A 6,436-nucleotide genomic window follows, 5' to 3' on the forward strand; every position below is an offset into this window, starting at 1 on the left:
TTTCTGTTACAAATAATAGTAAGTCTTATATGTAAAGCTATAAAGCAGAGGCTGAGAAAAGATTAGACATTCCATAATCATTAGACTGGCAGTTTTTGAAGTTCTTCCTCTTCCCCCTCACGAAGGCACATTCTCAGCCTTGCATGCTCTCCCAACAATTTGTGAATTATTTAAGCGTCTGTTTTCAACCTGTGCAGCATTGACACACAGGGCGTATGGTAGCAGGGGAGAGAGAAATCCTGAGGGCAGCGCTGGGAGGAATACTGCCAGGAGGCAATGGCTACAACCAGAGTTGCAAGCAGAGAGGAGATGCCTTGCTAATTCCAAGCATTTTCATCACTGCGCTCCCTCTACCCTATTTCCACCCAGACACTTCTGCCATAACCCCACTCCTAACTCCATCACTTGTGCCTCAGATGCCACTGGAAAAAGGCAATGGTGCTGGGCCATGTCCGGAGCATGGCGAAGAAGGCTTGGAACTAGCAGTGCTGCTCTGCTCTGCCCTTGCCATTTCCTCACGCCATGTCCCCGGAGCTGGGGAGGCACTTGGAGACAAACAGCACTGGAGTGGCTAGTGGAAGAGCAATCCTTTCTGTAATGAAAAGCTGGGTATTCACTTACATATCTTAATTCTTTCCATGCGTGTCCTTTCTTGCCCTCAGCCCCTAAATTTTGTTCAAACAGAAAAACAGGAATTCGGCCTCCTGTCTGGGACTTCTGGATAGCTAGCAACCTGACTGGATCTGCAATACTGCAGATCAAATTATGGCTGTCCTGATAAATGGCCAGCGCACACACACAGATCAACTGCACTTCAAGTGAATATAAATTCGGAGGAATCTAGAGCACGTCGTGCTTACTGCACAGGTGCTAGTTATCTGAGTATGTGCCAGAAGATGCCTGCATCCACATTTCTGCTTGTGTTGTCCTGAGCTGAAATTAGAGATGCTGGCACAAACTTTACACAAGATAAGATAAAGCACTCTTAAAATATCTGACAGAGCCCTTGTAATGTAAATCAGCAACCTATCAGGTTTCAGAAGAACTTTTCCTTTGAGCATGAAAAATTATGGCTACCATCAAGTCGCTTGTTTTCTTTCCTAAGTTTTTAATCCTGAACACAGTCAGAGAAAAATTTAGACGATAGGAAGGAGTGATCCTTCCAACGACAGTAAATTTTACATTGCTATTGATCCAGATGACTCCATCACTGCTTCCTGGAGGTGGAAGGGATGATACCCTTACAGGCAATGCCTCAACTTACCTTGTACAGCACAGAGAATGCAACAGGCATCTTTTCAGACTGCCCTTGGGCAGTTCTTAGATGGGGGCGAAGTTACCCCATTTCCCCTGTAAGCTGTGCCCTTCCCTAACCAAATCCTTCCTGATGCTGCCCCCCACACTGGGGCTTGGCAGTATCTTGAGATACTAAGTTCCATGGACTGATTATATGCTATTGTAAAAAGAGCTAAGAAAAAGGGTCACATTGGTTTTAACTTTGTTTCCTCTGAGTTTAATTAAATATCGCTTTGTTCTCAAATTATGAGAAATCCCTTAGGACTTATTATTTCTACGGTTATGGGACCCAGAACTCTGGGGCACCACGCACCGTGCCAGGATGTAATGCACAAATAAGCCCGGATTCTGCAGACAGTTATGCCCCTACCTCATTTCATACATGTCTGTAAAGCACAACGAGCTAGTTACTCAGTCTGCAGCTGGGCGCTGTGGAGAATGGTCTCTGCCCCAAAGGGCTTATAACCTCAAAAGAAAGTCAAGCAAGTAACAGAAAACAAGGAAACCTTTAGAGTGAGGAACAGTATTTCAGGTCTCAGTGTCACTTTATCATATATTACCCTATCAGTGTCTGTGTAGGAACTGACTGCAATTTCTTTCATGTGGGCAGGCTGCTAGGTCCCACAACGTTAATGGGGCGTCACATGAATAAAGAATGCTGCGGATGAAAGCAGAAGCTGGATCACAGCACTGATCTCCTCAGTAGCCTCTTGTGGGCAATAAGGCCAAAGGCTTTTTGAAAGTTAAAAATCAATGGTATTAGTAGATTTTCTTTTATTCACTGCCTTGCAAAAGAGATCTTCCTTTGTAGCAATGCTGATTTGTCTCCAGTTTTTCTTGGTAGTGACTTAGAATTATTTGAAATTTAAAAAGACAAGGAATTTGCTAAATGGAAATAGTATTTTTTACAAAGACAAATGCTTTTCTAAAAAAAAATCATGATTGTACCTGGCTTTGCTAGATATTCCATGGCCATTTCAGCAATTTGTTTTAAATTAAGTATTTGAAATTGTGTTTCTTTAGCATTCCACAACAAAACAATTTAGACATTTTAACAACAGTTTTGAAAATGCTCGTAATGTTTAAAATGGATGAGAAATTATTGGGAAAAAAAGGTCTAATTTGAACCCATGCTTAGCAATAATTAATAGCACACCAAAAAATGCCAAATAAAACCCCATGCTAAACCTACAAGCAAAAAGCCATTCTATACAACCATAGTCCATGTCTGAGATCAAATCAGAGATCTGGTCTGCGCCCATATAACCCAGCAGTATAGCTCTTTTATACTGCAGTTTTACAGGATAAAGAAGAGTCCATTTAAGTTCTGTCCCAGAAAGCTACTGCTCACCGAAAACTTTTCCATCCCTGCAGCTGTTTAACCAGCATATTTACGGTTTGATTTTCCTTGAAACAGTAAGATACCGCGACATTCTCTTACCTGTTCGTCTCTTTTGAAGCACCTCACATGTAAGAGGGAAAATTTATGGATAACTGCTACTTCTCTTCAGTCTTGAAGCTATCATCAGGGCAAAATTATTTGCAGATGAATCACATTTTCATTTAACCATTTCAAGTCCAACGGGACTACCACTGCTAGTAACATGGCACCTAGTGATACGTGTTTTCAGGATTTGTCAATAAAATCATCTTCACACCCCCGTTAGAAACCAGATACTTGGTCTCGCAGGATTTTATTCCAGAAGTTAAATGTTGAAACTGCATAGCCCAGCTGAAGTCATTGGAAGTCCGATTCCATGTTGCAGTCCGTCTGCCAGTCACCTATTGCAGACTAGTGGGACCTTAAACTGCCATGGTCTGTACAGGTGATTTGCAAGTGAAAGCAAGTAGTTCTGTATTTCACTCTCAGCCTGCTCCGTTTGAATTCTCTGGTGGCTAGAAAGCTTTCTTATCAGTGGACACACTTGTAAGGTCTCTCTCTCTTAATAGCCCCTTAGTTCTTGAAACCTTCAGTATTGTAATATCCAAGACTGCTACCCTTTGTGAAGTTGGATGGAAATCGGCCACTGGGCTCAAGGTTAGGGGGAGGATCAGCTGGCACATATAGAAAACATCAGCGTGTAAGTCCTGACAAACAACTGAGAAGACCATTATTATATTTAAATGTATATGCATTTCAGCTTGTTTGCTTACAGAAATATCAGCACTGACAAATTGTATACCTCTTGTTCAAAGACACGTAGTCAAACCTGTTTGTCACTGTTGCTAATGTGGCAACAAGAAGAATTCCAGAGCCATTTTTGTTCATGGAAATCCATTACGGAAATTCCTACAGCACTGTTGGGAATTAGCAAAATTTCTAGTACAGAAGAGATGATATACACTGCCAGAGTGAGAAAACCCATGTGAACATGACCTTTCCCTTAGTTTTTTTCAGGAATAAACCTCTCTGGCTTCAAGTATACAACTGAAAGGAGCACAAACAGCACAAACCCACTCTTTCCTCCTTGTGCATCAAGTTTTCCAGATCATTAAATGAAACATAAATTCCGTGATTTAGAACAGAAAATCCTGGCAGGGGCTGAAATATCCATTTTCTCAAAGCCGTTTGTTCTGAAGAAGGAATGTGGGAATCCTTGTCAACTTTTCATGGTAAGGCAGAGTTTTTCAAGAGTCTTGGAGAAAACTGCTGTTTCTGAGCATACAGATTCTCAAGTTCTTTCTGCTTGTCATCCCACATACAGGTCAGTAATTTCACATGACCCCAACTATTAGTAAAAATAGCAGAAGAGGCTGAATTCGTTAGTTACAGCCCAGCTTGTAACTGCTATGATTTTACTTGGTGTTACAGTGCCTGGGCTGAGCCCTGCTGGGGGGGGGGAAGCAGAGGAATGAAAGAAAAAGGTGATGCAGAGTTTTTAGACTGTACACTCATTATCCTATCAGAAAATAAATAAATATTTAAAAACCCCAAGAAAGACAGAAGCTATTTTACTGGCAATAACTTGAGATTTTGATCTATTCCAACTTGATAAATGGATATCAGCATAGATTAATCACACAATGTATCTTCTGTGCCTAACTTAGTTACAAACCTAGAGATGTAGGATCTTACATGCCCTTGAATTTTCCCTTGGATAGTCTAATGGCTGTACAGGAAGCCTCAACTCTCAAATCAAGTACCTGTTTTAGCTACCTCAAGAGTCCGAAGATGATCCTTTAGTCTTTTATAACATTTTAATGCATGAATTCCTTTATTTTAAAAAATTAATGAAGTTTTGGCATTCTTTAGATGATTTGCCATAATTTTTCCTCTGAACTACAGAGGTGTCACAGACAATACAAGTACGCAAAAAGATTACTGTGGCTTTGTCAAGGTATGTCAACTCAGACAAGTATTAAGAATAGCGACATCATTTCTTGCATGTTAAAATATCAAATGGCCTCTTGGTGTGATACTTCACAATGTATAGTCATAAAATGTTTTCTGGAACGTAAATTACTGTCGAACTATTTTTACCAGGTCTTTAGTCCTAAACTGAGATCACTGCAAGTGTAATTCTGACCCCTGAGGGCCTGTGCACAGAGCAGGGATCTGCTCATAGAGCTGGCACAACATGCAGCTTCTAAAATGACACCAGAGAAGAGACCTTACTGTTCTCAGGTTGCGACTCAGGAGATTTCTTGGTCATCCCAAGTCTGGAGTTTTTTAAAGTAGCTAATGGGTGTGTTATAGAAATATTATGAGTATGTGGACGGTCAAATTCTCAAACAGTAACATTGCAACCATCCTAAATGCAAAGTTTAAAACTTACCCTTTGCCTTGATTTTTGTTTATTAAACCTTGCAAGTGCTCGTCTAGCTGATGCATTTCGGTGCATCACCCAATGTACAAATATTTGACTAGTGCTTGGAAATTCTATTCTATTCTTGGAAATTCTTGGGAGCTCCAAGTTACATGCCCTGGTAATGACAGCGTGTTCAGAATTTCAAGTGCAAATAATTGTTCTTATCTAACAAGGGAGGGAGCTGGGAAATCGATATGAGTATGTCAAATATTAGATTTGAAGGTGTTGTCAAGCACCAGTTGTCCACATTTATGATTTGATAAGCCATTTCAAGGATAACAGGTGCTGTAGAAACACAGAGGTCCCATGCTCCACCTCGAACATGAGGTATGCAAGGCAATGGTTGTAGAGGAAAATAATTACTTAGAAGTCAATAAATGTAAAAATTAAGACTATTTTCTCTGCTTTTGCAAAGTCTCACAGTAGCTATTATCTGTACCCAGGTTTTATTTAAAAGGAAGAATTAGGTCCTGGGTGCTAAGGATATTCCTTCAGGCTCTTCTTTTTATCTTTCCCTTCAGATGCTGGAGTTCCTTAGGGTCCTGTCTTTATTAGCAAACTTTTTTCTGCCTCACTCCTTACTCATACTGCAGACCTTAATGAAAGCAATGACTCTTTGGCATTAAAGGCACACTATCTACTTGAAAAATCAAACCTGTCTGAAACTCTTGTGCCTTCTATAGTTACATATAGCTTTTGAAGACTGAAGAAAATAGGAGGAAAGTATTGTTTCTTGATTCTTTTCAAGAGACAATTTAAAGTATTTTTTATAAGCAGTTTTTTGTCAAGTTAATGAGGCCAACTTTTACTGCAGAGATCTTTGGCAGAAGTATCACGAACTGAACTCTTCTCTTATTCATTGTAATTTTATCTATCAACTCAAAGGTTATCCTTTAAAGGATTTACTTTCCATTGACCGAAAATCACGTAAGATGATCAGAAGTTTACAATGCCAACCCGGGACTTCAGAAACTTGTTTTATGATTTTAGACAGGCGAATCTCTTCCTATGCCTCCATTCTGGTTACAAAATAGTATTTCCCGACCAAATATTATCGCCAATATCCGACCCAATATCAGATATTGGCGATAAATACTCTGAGGTGCTCCCACACAGTGGCGATGGAGGCAAGACACACAAGTAATGAAGTTTTATTTCCGCTGCTGACAAGTATTTAACCTTTTCAGTCTGAGGCATCTTGTGAACCAACATCTTGACGCAAGCCAGTTGGTAGACGCCCCACATCCTGCACCACGGGCCTGCGTCCACGGCCACAAACCCGGAGCCTGGTGAGACCGAGGACCCGCGCTTCCACCAGCCCGCTCCTCGGT

The sequence above is a fragment of the Gavia stellata genome, chromosome 6, assembly GCF_030936135.1.
Source record: "Gavia stellata isolate bGavSte3 chromosome 6, bGavSte3.hap2, whole genome shotgun sequence".
In the NCBI taxonomy this organism is placed as follows: domain Eukaryota; kingdom Metazoa; phylum Chordata; class Aves; order Gaviiformes; family Gaviidae; genus Gavia; species Gavia stellata.